Source organism: Psammomys obesus, unplaced genomic scaffold (assembly GCF_907164565.1).
Source record: "Psammomys obesus unplaced genomic scaffold, mPsaObe1.curated_primary_1811, whole genome shotgun sequence".
NCBI lineage: Eukaryota > Metazoa > Chordata > Mammalia > Rodentia > Muridae > Psammomys > Psammomys obesus.
Window position 1 is genome coordinate 15722599 of NW_026596064.1, and position 14939 is coordinate 15737537.

The 14939-nt window shown below is 37.6% G+C and overlaps 1 protein-coding gene across 1 annotated transcript in view; it reads right to left on the bottom strand.

Moving 5' to 3' along the window:
• The window catches only part of Stxbp5l (syntaxin binding protein 5L), a 278666-nt gene that overhangs the window by 64780 nt on the left and 198947 nt on the right, over positions 1-14939 (bottom strand). The gene's annotated exons all lie outside the window — the stretch shown is intronic.

Sequence of the window (14939 nt, forward strand, 5' to 3'; positions counted from 1 at the left end):
ACTAGACCAGAAAAGAAACACATCACGACACATCATAGTCAAAACACTAAATCTACAGAACAAAGAAAAGATATTAAAAGCAGCAAGGGAAAAAGGCCAAGTAACATATGAAGGTAGACCTATCAGAATCACACCGGACTTCTCATCAGAAACTATGAAAGCCAGAAGGGCCTGGGCAAGTATCATGGAGACTCTAAGAGATCACAAATGTCAACCCAGACTACTATACCCTGCAAAGCTTTCAATTAACATAGATGGAGAAAACAAAATATTCCATGACAAAACTAAATTTATGCAATATCTACACAGCAAACCAACCCTACAGAAGATACTAGAAGGAAAACTCCAATCCAACGAAAACAACTTCACCCAAGAAAACAGGGCATACAGATAATATCCCAACAAAAATGAAAAGAAAACAAGCAATGAAACAGGGTAAGATCATCGACTCCATTACAAAAGGAACTAACATGCACTGGTCACTACTATCTATCAATATCAATGGACTCAACTCCCCAATAAAAAGACACAGACTAACAGAATGGTTGCGGAAACAGGATCCAACATTCTGTTGCATCCAAGAAACACACCTATGCAACAAAGATAAACACCACCTCAAAGTAAAGGGCTAGAAAAATGTTTTTCAAGCAAATGGTTCCAGAAAACAAGCTGGAGTAGCCATCCTAATATCTAATAAAATAGACTTCCATCCAAAGTTAATCAAAAAAGATAAGGAGGGCCACTATATTCTCATCAAAGGAAAAATCCAACAAGAGGACATCACAATCTTGATGTCCCAAATCTTGCCCCAAATACAAGAGCACCTACATTCATAAATGAAACATTATTAAAGCTTAAATCATACATTGATCCTAATACCTTAATAGTGGGAGACTTCAACACCCCACTCTCATCAAGGGACAGATCAACCAGACAGACACCAAATAGGGAAATAAAAGCACTCACAGAATCCCTAAATCAAATGGACCTAATAGACGTCTACAGATCTTTTCACCCAAACTCAAAAGAGTACACCTTCTTTTCAGCACCACATGGAACCTTCTCCAAAATAGACCATATAGTTGGTCACAAAGCAAGCCTCAACAGATACAAAAGGATTGAAATAATCCCTTGTATACTATCCGACCACCATGGACTAAAGCTGGACATCAACAACAACAGAAACAACAAAAAGCCGACACGCACATGGAAACTGAACAACTTACTACTCAATGACAGCTGGGTCAAGGAAGAAATAAAGAAAGAAATTAAAGACTTCCTAGAATTCAATGAAAATGAAGGCACAACATACCCAAATTTGTGGGACACGTTGAAAGCAATGCTCAGAGGAAAATTTATAGCATTAAATGCCTGCAAGAAGAAATTCGTAACATCACATACAAACAACTTAATGGCCCAACTGAAAACCCTAGAAAAAAAAAGAAGCAGATACACCCAAGAGGAGCAGAAGGCTGGAAATAATCAAACTCAGGGCTGAAATCAATCAATTAGAAACAAATAAAACTATTCAAAGAATTAATGAAACAAAAAGCTGGTTCTTTGAGAAAATCAACAAGATAGACAAACCTCTAGCCAAACTAACTAAAAAGCAGAGAGAAACTATCCAAATCAGCAAAATCAGAAATGAAAATGGGGACATAACTACAGATACTGTGGAAATCCAAACAATTATTAGGTCATACTACAAAAACCTATATGGCACAAAATTTGAAAATCTAAATGAAATGGATAATTTTCTTGACAGTTTCCATCTACCAAAATTAAGCCAAGATCAGGTAGAAAGACTGAATAGCCCTATATCTCCCAAGGAAATTGAAGCAGTCATTAACAGTCTCCCCTCCAAAAAAGCCCTGGACCAGATGGCTTCAGCGCAGAATTCTACAAGACCTTCAAGGAAGTACTAACACCAATTCTACTCAAACTCTTCCACAAAATAGAAACAGAAGGAACACTACCAAACTCATTCTATGAAGCCACAGTCACCTTGATACCTAAACCACACAAAGATCCAACAAAAAAAGAGAACTTCAGACCTATCTCTCTTATGAACATTGATGCAAAAATACTCAATAAAATACTTGCAAACCGAATCCAAGAACACATCAAAGATATCATCCACCATGACCAAGTAGGCTTCATCCCAGGCATGCAAGGGTGGTTCAATATCTGGAAATCCATCAATGTAATCCACCACATAAATAAAATGAAGGAGAAAAACCACATGATCATCTCCTTAGATGCCGAAAAAGCATTTGACAAAGTCCAACACCCATTCATGTTTAAAGTCTTGGAGAGATCAGGGATACAAGGCACATACCTAAAGATAGTAAAGGCAATATACAGCAAGCCTATAGCCAACATCAAACTGAACGGGGAGAAACTTAAATCAATCCCACTGAAATCAGGGACAAGACAAGGCTGCCCACTCTCTCCATATCTCTTTAACATTGTACTTGAAGTCCTAGCCAGAGCAATAAGACAACTAAGGGAGATCAAGGGGATACAAATTGGAAAGGAAGAGGTCAAACTGTCACTATTTGCAGATGATATGATAGTATATATGAGCGACCCCAAAAATTCAACCAGAGAACTCCTTCAGCTGATAAACACCTTCAGCAAAGTGGCAGGATACAAAATCAACTCAAAAAAATCAGAAGCCCTCCTGTATACCAAAGACAAAAGGGCCGAGAAAGAAATTAGGGAAACAACACCCTTCACAATAGCCACTAATAACATAAAGTACCTTGGTGTGACTCTAACCAAGCAAGTGAAAGACCTGTTTGAGAAAAACTTCAAATCTCTGAAGAAAGAAATCGAAGATCTCAGAAGATGGAAAGATCTCCCGTGCTCATGGATTGGTAGGATTAACATTGTGAAAATGGCCATCCTGCCAAAACCAATCTACAGATTCAATGCAATGCCCATCAAAATACCAACTCAATTCTTTACAGACCTTGAAAAAAAGATTCTCAGCTTCATATGGAGAAACAAAAAGCCCAAAATCTCCAAAACGATCCTGTACAACAACAGATCATCTGGAGGTATCTCCATCCACGATCTCAAGCTGTACTACAGGGCAACAGTAATAAAAACCGCATGGTATTGGCATAGAAACAGAAAGGAGGATCAATGGAACCACATAGAAGACCCAGAAATAAACCCAAACACCTATGAATACTCGGTATTTGACAAAGAAGCCAAATCCATTCAATGAAAAAAAGACAGTATATTCAACAAATGGTGCTGGTCCAACTGGATGTCTACATGCAGAAAAATGAAAATAGATCCATATTTATCACCCTGCACAATACTAAAGTCAAAGTGGATCAAGGACCTCAACATAAAACCAGATACTCTAAATCAGTTGGAAAAAAAAGTGGGGAACAGCCTAGAACTCATTGGCACAGGAGACAACTTCCTGAACAGAACACCAACAGCACAGGATCTAAGAGCAACAATCAATAAATGGGACCTCATGAAACTGAAAAGCTTCTGTAAAGCAAAAGACACTGTCATCAAAACAAAACGACTGCCTACAGATTGGGAAAGAATCTTCACTAACTCTTTATTTGACAGAGGGTTAATATCCAGTATATATAAAGAACTAAAGAAGCAGAAAAGCAACAAACCAAGTAATCCCATTAAAAAAATGGGGAATGGAGCTAAACAGAATTCTCGAAAGAGGAACATCAAATGGCAGAGAAACACTTAAAGAAATGCTCAACCTCATTAGCCATTAGGGAAATGCAAATCAAAACAACCCTGAGATTTCACCTTACACCCATCAGAATGGCCAAGATGAAAAACTCAAGTGACAACACATGCTGGAGAGGTTGTGGAGAAAAAGGAACCCTCCTCCATTGCTGGTGGGAATGTAAACTGGTACAACCACTCTGGAAGTCAATCTGGCGCTTTCTCAGACAATTAGGAGTAGTGCTACCTCAAGACCCAGCTATACCACTCGTAGGTATATACCCAAAATTTGCTCAAGTACACAACAAGGACATTTGTTCAACCATGTTTGTAGCAGAACTTGGAAACAACCCAGATGTCCATCAACAGAGGAATGGATACAGAAATTGTGGTATTTTTACACAATGGAATACTACTCAGCAATCAAAAGGGAGGAAATCATGAAATTTGCTGGCAAATGGTGGGATCTAGAAAAGATCATTCTGAGTGAAGTATCCCAGAAGGAGAAAGACAAATTTGGTATATACTCACTTATATAGACCTACAAGATATGATAAACATAATGAAATCTACATACCTAAAGAAGATAATCAAGTAAGTGGACATGGGTGAAGATGATCAATCCTCATTTAGAAAGACAAATGGGATGTGCATTGAATGTATGACAGGAGTCTACCACAAAAGGCATCTGAAAGACTCTACCTAGCAGTGTTTCAAAGCAGACACTAAGACTCATTTCCAAACCATGGCAGAGTGCAGGGAATCATATGAAAGAAGGGGAGTTAGTATGATATGGAAAGGATAGGAGCTCTACAAGTACCAAATATATCCGGGCACAGGGCCTTTTCTGAGACTGACACTCAACCAAGGACCATCTATGGATATAACATAGAACTTCTGCTGGGATGTGGCCCGTGGTAGCTCAGTAACCAAGTAGTTTTCCAAAGCAAGGGGAACAAGGACTATTTCTAACAGGATCTCAAGGGCAGGCTCTTTGTCCTCCCCCCCCCTCCCCAGGGGTGAGCAGTCCTGTTAGGCCACAGAGGAGGACTTTGCAGCCAGCCTTGAAGATACCTGATAAAACAGGGTCAAATGAAAGGGGAGGAGGTCCTCCCCTATCAGTGGACTTGGAAAGGGGCAGGGAGGAGACCAGGGAGGGAGTTGGGGAGGGGGAGGGAATGAGGGAGCGGGATACAGCTGGGACACAGAGTTAACAAAATGTAACTAAAACTAAAAATAAAATAAAATAAAATAAAAGTTCATTTAAAAATAAAAAAAGTGAATGTAAGAAAGTTTATAACTAAATAAGCAATGAATATTAATTTACAGAAACACCATGATATTATCTTAGTTCTTGAATTTTTAGTCACTTAATCAGGCTTTGTTATCTGATATCCAATTAGAACTAGCAGGTTATAAAAAGGAGTAGGCTACTTAAACTAGAAATATCAAGAAGAGTAACTTGGAACAACAGGTAAGTAACAGACAGAATAAAGAATTATGATCAGTGACTAATGTGTGTATAAAAACTTCTAAAGATTTACAAAGACTTTACAAAGGCTGACTTTGACTAACCAAGATTATGAATGCCTAATGCCTGTATGTTCATTACAAGTAATATTTCATAACTTATACACTTCTAGGTAATTTATGCTAGTTATCTCTTTGACGTCTAACAGTACCATAAGAAAAGGTATATTATTACTCTCATTATACTGATAAGAAAAGGGGCAGAGACCATTGCACAAAGTTCCCAGGTTATATAGCTATTAGGAGATAAGATAAATAGGTCATCATAATATAATTAATAGGCAAGAAATATGAAGTATATGTTAAATCACATTTCATTTAAAAATTAAAATATAAAGGCTGAAAGTTAAAAAAAAACCTTAGCTTCAAACCTGGAAGACAGATTATTCTGTAAAGTGCTTGTCACACAAGCATGAAGACCTGAGAGTGATCCCCAGAATCAACATTAAAAAATCCAGACACAGTGGCACAGAATTGTAATCCCAGTGCTGGAGGCACTGGCTGCCTCAGAAAACAAGGCACTCGAGACTGACCACCGGCTTCCTCATGTACGCACAGACATGTGAACATGCACATCCATGGGTGTGCACTTTTACATGCAGGATTACACACCCTCAGCTAAGCGTCTTTTATCTGCTTCTGTACTTCTTACTGAATCTGCCATTTGTCTAGCTCCTTCACCTACCCGTCTTGATCAAAATGAACTGGATGGTAAAACTATTTTCATGTGTTAGGTTACAATGGATCACAAATCCATACTGAAGATTTTAGTTACTATTACTTAAGGCAATTACTAAAAACTAATTATTTTGAAATATACATTTTTATGAGTGTTTTATTCCCATAGAAAACTTGGGAAAGCAGGAAACAAACCAAGGAGCCATAAGTATATCATAGCTTTGACTTATTTTCTTCCAATGATTCTTTTTTAATCTAATAGTAGGTTTCATATTCATATTTTATTTTTTCATTTCAGTCACAGTTTGGGAAGTCATTACAATGCTATCATATAGTTTTCATGTGGCACTTATATGGTATAATAAGGTCAATCCCAGCACATAGGCTGGCTGATTCCCATCTCCTCACCTTCCTAAGAATTTTGTTCCTTTTTATTTCTCTTCCCCCTTATCACAAATCTCTTTCTAAATAGATTATTTCATGTTATTTTCTTTAAAATGAGAGTGAAAAACTCACATCTTTTAAAGCTAAATAGTTTGAAAGAGGTGTGCTTTAGACCTGGGTTTTTGAGTGCCTCATCTGCTTAGTCGAAGGAGCTTTTTGGTTTCTACCTGTGCCTCCCTTCTTTTTGCTATAGTCTAGAAACTATCAGTACATGGAAATCTTTTTTGGGTTCACCTCTTCTGTTACAATCTTCCCAAGATAACCTTTTACTCGTCACTTTAAGTCATATATCTTTTTTTAAAAAAGCCCCACTGTTTCCTTATTTTGTCATTAAAAAATAGGTTTTGGTTATTTCTGGCAGGAAATACAATCCAGGGCCCTGACTCTGGCTTGTTTGGAAACCCAGAGCTTTGACTGCTTCCTTGTTACCTTGCAAAGCTTCACATCTCTATTTCTTGAATAGTCTTTTCTCCAATAAAACATAAAAATCAGGCACATAATTAGCCACTTTTCTCATTTTCTCCACCGCGGCATTGTTCTCTTCAGTTATAAGAGTCTGTCTAAAAATCAGGTGTCCGTAAGTGTATGGGTTTATTTCTGGCTCTTCTGTTCGATTCCATTGATCCACCATTCTGTTTCTATGCCAGTACCATGCAGTTTTTATAACTGTTGCTCTATAGTACAGCTTGAGATCAGGGATGGAGATACCTCCAGAAGATCTTTTATTGTAGAGGATTGTTTTAGCAATTCTCGGTTTCTGATTTTTGACAAAGATGCCAAAACCATACAATGGAAAAAAGATAGCATCTTCAACAAATGGTGCTGGTCCAACTGGATGTCTACATGTAGAAAAATGAAAATAGATCCATACTTATCACCCTGCACAAAACTGAAGTCCAAGTGGATCAAAGACCTCAACATAAAAACAGACACATTAAATCGGCTAGAAAAAAAAGTGGGGAATACCCTAGAACTCATTGGTACAGGAGAAAACTTCCTGAACAGAACACCAACAGCACAGGCTCTAAGAGCAACAATCAATAAATGGGACCTCATGAAATTGAAAAGCTTCTGTAAAGCAAAGGACACCGTCATCAAAACAAAGTGACTGCCTACAGATTGGGAAAGAATCATCACCAACCCTTTATCTGACAGAGGACTCATATCCAATATATATAAAGAACTAAACAAGCTGAAAAGCAATAAACCAAGTAATCCACTTAAGAAATGGGGAACAGAGCTAAAAGAGAGAATTCTCTGTAGAAGAATATCGAATGGCAGAGAAACACTTAAAGAAATGCTCAACCTCATTAGCCATTAGGGAAATGCAAATCAAAACAGCCCTGAGATTTCACCTTACACCCATCAGAATGGCCAAGATGAAAAACTCAAGGGACAACACATGCTGGAGAGGTTGTGGAGAAAGGGGAACCCTTCTCCACTGCTGGTGGGAATGTAAACTGGTACAACCACTCTGGAAATCAATCTGGCACTTTCTCAGACAACTAGGAATAGCACTTCCTCAAGATCCAGCCATGCCACTCCTACGCATATACCTAAAAGAGGCACAAGTACACAAAAAGGACATTTGCTCAACCATGTTTGTAGCAGCTTTATTTGTAATAGCCAGAAGCTGGAAACAACCCAGATGCCCCTCAACTGAAGACTGGATGCAGAAACTGTGGTACATCTATACAATGGAGTATTACTCAGCAATGAAAAATAAGGAAATCATGAAATTTGCAGGTAAATGGTGGGACCTGGAAAGGATCATCCTGAGTGAGTTGTCCCAGAAGCAAAAAGACACGCATGGTATATACTCACTCATATAAACATACAACATAGAATAAACCCACTAAAATCTGTACATCTAAACAAACTAAGCAAAAGAGAGGACCCTAACTAAAATGTTCAATCCCCATCCTGAAAGGCAAAGAGGATGGACATCAGAAGAAAAAGAAAATAGGAAACAACCTAGGAACCTGCTACAGAGGGCCTCTGAAAGCCAGAAGAAAACAGGAAACAACCTTGAAACCTGCCACAGAGGGCCTCTGAAAGCTTCTGCAGTATAGACTGTCAAAGCAGATGCTGAGCCTGATGGCCAACTGATGGGCAGAGTGAATGGAATTCTATGTAAGAAGTGGGAAATAGTAAGAGACGGGAACTCCACAAGGAGAGCAACAGAACAAGATAATTTGAACACAGGGAACTTCCCAGAGACTCATACTCCAACCAAGGACTATTCGTGGAGATGACCTGGAACCCCTGCACAGGTGTAGCCCATGGCAGTTCAGTGTCCAAGTGGGTTACATAGTAATGGGAAGAGGGACTGCCTCTGACATAATCTGATTGGCCTGCTCGTTGATCACTTCCCCCTGAGGGGGGAGCAGCCTTATCAGGCCACAGTAGAGGACAATGCAGCCACTTTTGATGAGAACTGATAGACTAAGATCAGAAAGAAGAGGAGAACCTCCCCTATCAGTGGACTTGGGGAGTGGCATGCATGCAGAAAGGGGAGGGAGGGTGGGATCGGGAGGGGAGGAGGGAGGGGTTTATGGGGATACAAAATGAATAAAGTGTAATTAATAAAAAATTTAAAAAAAATACAAAAAAAAGAGTCTGTCTATGGATTAATTTACCTATATATTGTCAATAGCAACTGTAAGTAAAAGGCCAGAACTACTTCTCTCGCCATGGTATACCCAAATACTCAACACAGTAGCTGTTAAAAGAAAATTGAGCGAGCAGGTCTTTGTGTTTATCACAGTTTATGCAGATACATTCTTTTTTGTCCAAGATACTCCTTTTCTTATCCTCCCTTCTTCCTTTACTTTCATTCTGGACTTTGCTTTTAGGTGTTTATTTTTGCCTTCCCTTTACTTTCAATGCATTTTCAAACTTCCTTTGACTTACATGGCATACAATCAGTTTTTAACTGGCAACATTTCTGACATCCTCAGAAACAGAACACTAGGCACTGACACAGCAGATGGAGTTTCACCCCATTGGCTTCCATACAACGATCATAATGCTGAAGTTACTTAACCATCTGCTGTTTGATTATGTCATACATTAACAAAATAATATCTAATAATTATAGAAGTTCTGTTACAGATTCAACCCAGAAGAGTTCTGCCACCATTTAAGGGAGGTAGAGATCGTGATTTTTATGCTATCTTACATATATGAGAAGAAATATCAATTATTTAAGAATCTTCTTTCACATTATAATAACTAGTCAGTAAGTTGAAATGGTAGAACACAATGTAATTTTAATAAACATGTGTCTACTGCTCTTTCTAATGCTTCCACAAACAGTAATTTAGTAAATATAGATATTTTCCTTCAGTTATAAAATTTTATTATCTTATGATACAAGAGATTTGGAGGCATAAATTTCAAGACTTATAAAATGCAACTTCTTGGATCCTAAAGCTGATTAGCTAATCAGAAAAATAGACCAAAAAATGTTCAAATTAAGGAGCTCCACAAGAAGACCAACAGAGCCATAAAAGCTGAGCCCTGGGGGCCCTGAAGAGAATGATACTCCAATCAAGGACCATGCATGAAGAGGACCTAAAACCCTGGCTCAGATGTAGTCCACAGACTCAGTCTCCAAGTGGAGTCTCTAGTAAGGGGAGCAGAGGCTATCTCTGGCATGAACTCTGGCACTCTGATCACCACCCCCTGGGGGCTGCAGCCTTGTGAGGCCCCAGAAAAAGACAATGCAACCAGTCCTGATGAGACCTGATAGGCTAGGGCCAAAAAGAAGGAGAGGAGGACCTTCTCTATTAGTGGACTAGGGAAGATGCATAAGGGGGAGAAGAGGGAGGAAGGGTGGGATTGAGAGGAGATGAGGGAGGAGGCCACAGCCAGGATACAAATTGAGTAAATTGTAATAAATGATAATAATAAAAAAGAAGGGAAAGAAAATGTTCAAATTAAGCTATTTCATCAAAATTAAAATTATAAGGTTCAAATATGAGTGTGGTGTTACTTCAAGAGCAAAATTGATGTGACAGAATAACATGAAAGTTTTTAGAGCTATGAGACATTTGTAGAGTACCTAATTCATTTCAAAGATGTGAAAAAATTCAAATTGTTTCAGTATAAATGTTATTTTATTGATAGTGGTAATATGGGGGAAGGGAGTGGCTTTCGATTAGAATGATGAATTGGTTCCCAAGGTGACCAACACTTGAGGTGCTAAGTGGCACAGAATAACACGGTGGATAGTACATTAGTCTTAGTGTCACATGCACAGCAGTCTGTCTGACTTGTCCTTTAGGATTTTAAGAAACAAATCTCATCTCTTTCAATGTTAAGATTTCTCATTTATGGAAGAATATATTAACTAACCCCCGTTTCCTTCAAAGAGTTATAATGGCCATTAAATAAAAAGCAAATTTATTAGAACAATCAGAATAGATGAACATTCCATGGAAACGGGTTCTCTTCACAGATAGAGACAGACAGACTTCCATTTCTTAAGGTTAGGAAGCATTTCATGTAAGAGATACACTACCTCTATCATAGTAATGCAGGGCTATAGAAACACAATCAGGTTATATATTAGCTAAAAATTAGCCCAAATTTTTATAAAATTCAAAAATATATTTGAATCATTAAAGAATCAACCCCTCCATAACCTATAATGTTCATCCTCAAGAGAAGACTTTAAGACCTCCTACTTTAAGTTTCAGGGCTATATGAGCCACCAGAGGACCACTGGTGGAGACACAGAATTCTTACCTCAGCCCTACATTATAAGAACCCTTCTATTCTGTTTATGTAGGACGCTGGTTAGGAAAAAATTCTAATAGTTGCTGTAAAAGCCTAAGGAATCCAGTATTGACAAGAGTTAGTTCTATTCATCCAATATGAGACGTTCCCACTGTTCAGGATAATAAAATAGCTTTCAGCCATGGTCTGTCTTGCTCTATCATCATTTATTTGTTTAGCTCAGAACTTGTGCTGGGTGTAGAGGGTATAAAGAATTTAATTTATTTCACATTTAAGTTTTTATTTGTTGAATTTAAATTTCTAAGTTAAACTGATATGGGCTTCAGATTCTTGTCACATAAAGTACAAATATAAAATACATAGCTATATAAATGAACTGAAATAATACAAACATATTTGTACAAATCTTGTATGCCACAGGTACTTAATTAAAGGAACTAGTACAAGAGGGCTTAGATGGTAGTTCAAAAGGTTTATATAGAAAACTAACCTTGAGCATAGCGTTTACAGAGAGGAAATATGAGAACATCACAAGGGTGGGAACATATAGTTGGATTAAGCAGCATATTTTTATAGAAAAGCAATGGGAACTTAAGTCTTGATGATTTTGATTGAAATACTTAAAAGCTGAGAGACATTGTTGTTTTTATGGAGAGAACATAAAAATATTCAGCAACGTTCAGAGCTTCCTAGTAATTTCTATATGGTTGGTACTGTGGAATTCTGCAGGCTCAGAGCCTGCATTTATTTGCTCTCTATACTTCCCTTATCATACGAGTTTCACGTGTTGATTACAGAAAATAATAGAAAGTAAAACAATGAGAAATTGGTAAAACATGAAAGTCACATTCTTAAATATTTTAGGATGTCAAAATTGTATTCAGATGTACTGGAAACTCTGGAAGGAAAGTTACAAACTCTTGGGGCTGGAGATGTAGCTCATAGGTTAAGAACACTTAACCTATGCTCTTTCAGGGGTCCTGAGTTCATTCCTAGCAACCACATGGTGGCTCACAACCATTTATAGTGAGATCTGGTGCCCTCTACCAGGGTTCAGGTGTACATGCAGGGAAAATATTGTATATGTAATAAATTAAATAAATATATTTTTATTTTTTATTTAACTTTTATTAATTACACTTTATTCATTTTGTATCCCCCCATAAGCCCCTCCCTCCCCCCTCCCGATCCGACCCTTCCTCCCCTATCTGCATGCAGGCCCCTCCCCAAGTCCACTGATAGGGGAGGTCCTCCTCTCCTTCTTTCTGATCTTAGTCTATCAGTTCTCATCAGAAGTGGCTGCATTGTCCTCTTCTGTGGCCTGGTAAGGCTGCTCCCCCCTCAGGGGGAGGTGATCAACGAGCAGACCAATCAGATTATGTCAGAGGCAGTCCCTCTTCCCATTACTAGGTAACCCACTTGGACATTGAACTGCCATGGGCTACATCTGTGCAAGGGTTCTAGGTTATCTCCATGAATAGTCCTTGGTTGGAGTATGAGTCTCTGGGAAGTTCCCTGTGTTCAAATTTTCTTGTTCTGGTGAGATCTGGTGCCCTCTACCGGGGTTCAGGTGTACATGCAGGGAAAATATTGTATATATAATAAATTAAATAAATCTTAAAAAAAAAAAGAAAAAGGAAAGTTGCAAACTCTTTATGTGGTTGTATAGGATGGGCTATAAAAATGGTATAGAGTAGCGATTAGTAAACTTTTAAAAATGTACACAGAGAGACAACTTTGTGAGCCATACGATTTTTTTGTTAATCAGCCCTGCCACTGAAATGTGAAATAAGCCACTGCAAACAGGTGAGTGAAGGAGTATAGCAGTGTTCCAGTTAAACTTTATTATGGAAACTTAATTTCACATAATTTAAAATGTCAAGAAATATCCTAGTATCTCTCCCTGCTTTATGGGTAGCAGAAGCCAAGACAGATGTCAAGGTTGACACAGGTCACTGAGCAGGAACAGTGGACAGTATCCCCAAAGGGGTGACTGGTAGAGTAGAAAGGTAAAGAACATGATGAGAAATAAGTCACAGTGGGTACCCCAGAAGGACTGTAAAGGTTTAACAGGAACCAGCTTCCAGCCAGGCACATTAAACTTGTAAAGTTTTACATTTAATAATGGGGTATAATTCAGTAGTAAGAAGATGTCTGAAGAAATTCAGGTAACAAGAATATACATGTTCAAATGTGTGTGTTGGTATGTATGTGTATGTGTTTTTATACAAGTATAATGCCATATATATATATTGTGGCAAGCAACCCGATTTTCACAAAATATATTAGCATAACATAGACATCTTTTCATGTTAATACTATTTACCCATAATTCCACTAGTTTTGTTATATCTATAGTAACACACCATCACACTTTCTGCACCGATGTTTAGAATTACTTATCTTACCCATCTTTTCATCTTCATTTGCTACCACAGAAAAGGTAATACTATTCACCTTTTAGTTATTACTTTACTTTTTCTATGTCTCAGAGTTCAGTACCTAAAATCACCATTGAAATGTGCTTTGAGGTATCCTATTTTAATAAAATGCATCATATTTAGGAATACTTAGTTATCCCCAGGAACTGTAAAAGAATATTGTTAGACTGGTTAGAATAAGGTTACAAAATGGTCAAAGCACAACACTGACAAAATAAGAAAGCACTGAATTATTATTGACACAGTATGTCAGGTTCTTATTTCCAAGAATACCACAGCACTTCCTTCTTAAGAAGGAAACATGATGACTACTGGACTAATAGGACATGGTTTGAGATGGACACTGAAAACAGAGGTTGAGTGAGTGGGTACATGACAACAATGATTTGGAATACTTAAATCAAAATTATGAAAATTAAAAATAAAATGATCAAAACATCAGAATGCATTTCCATAACAAAAACAGAAACTTGCACGCATGCTGAATGTGTTTTAAGAAAAACACATTACTAAGCATTCACCAACAGATTTAACTTAGGAATTATGACTTTAAAAAAAATAAAAGCTATTTGCCTAACCTTTATAGAACTTACTCTGATAGGAAGTACGGATCCGTTTCGTTAAATCAGGATAAAAGTTAGACAGCCCACGCATGCAAAAGTTGTCTTTGGAACATGCCAGAGCATCAGCATCAGCAGCAGGCAGAGGAAAGAGAGAAAACAGTCTAAAGTGAAAGGAGGTGATATCATACCAGAATCTAGAACAGCCAAGGTGAAGAAATTGTAGCAAGATTAGGTAATCAAAGTAGAGAGGAGATATTTTAAAAATAAATCAATTGGAAAGGTGATAGATGAATGATGAGAATGCTGTAGCCATTTTATTTAGCCAAATTATCTTGTAAATTTGATGGCATGTTTATCTTAAGTGTTTTTACCATTGTGCAATTACTTGGTTTGTAATACAAAAATTACTTTGTTAAGACTAAGATTATATTTAATCTTTGAGCAATTAAAAGGACAGCTTAGATACTTTAGTTTCTAATTTATTTTCTAATATTAAGTATGTACTCATTGATCACCTTATAAAATAAAAGAGACTGAGTTTTCAACTTCATCAGTTTTTCTCTATATCAACATCTAATCTGTAATCACTATTGTGGAACCCTAATGAGTTTGAATTACATAGGTTTTCCTCGTCAAAATAGTCACACTTCCCCTCATATCAGCTGTAACTGAGATGCTGGGAGGGAAGCTACGGCTTTTCTGAGCAATCAGTACTTTCAGCGTTGCAGCACCTGACGCTGACATCGTCCCATCTTAGACATTCTGAACTTTCACAGTCACCTCTTTTCCAAACATGAAGTTCTTACTCTGATTCTTTTCAGAAGCT